The sequence below is a fragment of the Aptenodytes forsteri genome, unplaced genomic scaffold, assembly GCF_000699145.1.
Source record: "Aptenodytes forsteri isolate BGI_AS27 unplaced genomic scaffold, ASM69914v1 Scaffold433, whole genome shotgun sequence".
NCBI classification, from domain to species: domain Eukaryota; kingdom Metazoa; phylum Chordata; class Aves; order Sphenisciformes; family Spheniscidae; genus Aptenodytes; species Aptenodytes forsteri.
Window position 1 is genome coordinate 2,014,602 of NW_008795028.1, and position 1,205 is coordinate 2,015,806.

Genomic DNA, 1,205 nt, shown 5'->3' on the forward strand with positions numbered 1-1,205 from the left:
CCTGATCTAGTTGAAGATGTCCCTACTCATTGCAGGGGGGTTGCACTAGGTGACTTTTAAAGGTTCCTTCCAATCCAAACTATTCTATGATTCTATGATTCTATGATAGATGCCAATCAAAATATTTTTCTCAGTACTGCCTGGTTATTCCTTGTTCCCTTCCCTCCTAGGGGCAGTGTCTTCTGCAAGGTATCATTATCCCTAACTGTCCTCCAAACCTCACATTCTTCAATTATAATAATTCTTCAATTATGTATGTGTAATGTAATTTATGAATTTGCTTGGTGTGAAAACTCAGCATATTGGTCAAGGAATCAATCTGAACCTCAGTATTTGCATAGTATTTAAATATAATTTCTCTTTCCCTCTAACTTAGGTCTTTACACTGTCACCTGTCATTTAACTATGCATTGTAATGTATTCACTCTCACAGGAGCTTCTACCATATGTTCAAATACCACTAAAAGTTAACTTTAAAAAAAGCAGCAGTTTTTAAGTGACTGAATTTTCAGAAACACAAAATAGAATCATAGAATCATAGAATCATTAAGGTTAGAAAAGACCTCTAAGATCATCGAGTCCAACCGTCAACCCAACACCACCATGCCCACTAAACCATGTCCCTAAGCGCCTCATCTACACGTCTTTTAAATACCTCCAGGGATGGGGACTCCACCACTTCCCTGGGCAGCCTGTCCCAATGTTTAACCACTCTTTCAGTAAAGAAATTTTTCCTCATGTCCAGTGAGGAAAATAAACAGGAACTGAACAGGTGCCCCAGCTGCAATACCTATAATTCTGGTAAATGAGCCTTTTTATGTTGTGTAGGAGTCTGGTGATGCCCACTGCAGTGATTCACCACCCCTTATTTTATTCTCTGTTTGGTTTGCCTGGCTTTCTCCAGTGAGAAGAAAGCAAACACCACTGATGTGTATTACATATCCACTTCTTCCAGAATCAGAGGTACTTTAGTTTTAAGAGGCAGCTAAGTACCCATTAAAATGGGTAGCCTCGGAAGCCATCGAGGCGAAGGGCTCCGGAGCGTTCCGGAGGCAAAAACCGCGGCCAACCCCGCGAAAAGCAAAAGCGCAGGGAGCGAGAGGGAGCCCCAGCCCCCAGTGAGCGGCCTGGAGCGCGGTGTGTCAGAAGTCAGAAGCGCGGCAGGTTGTGCGGCAGTTCGGGCAGGGAAGGCGAGCGGCCAAGGC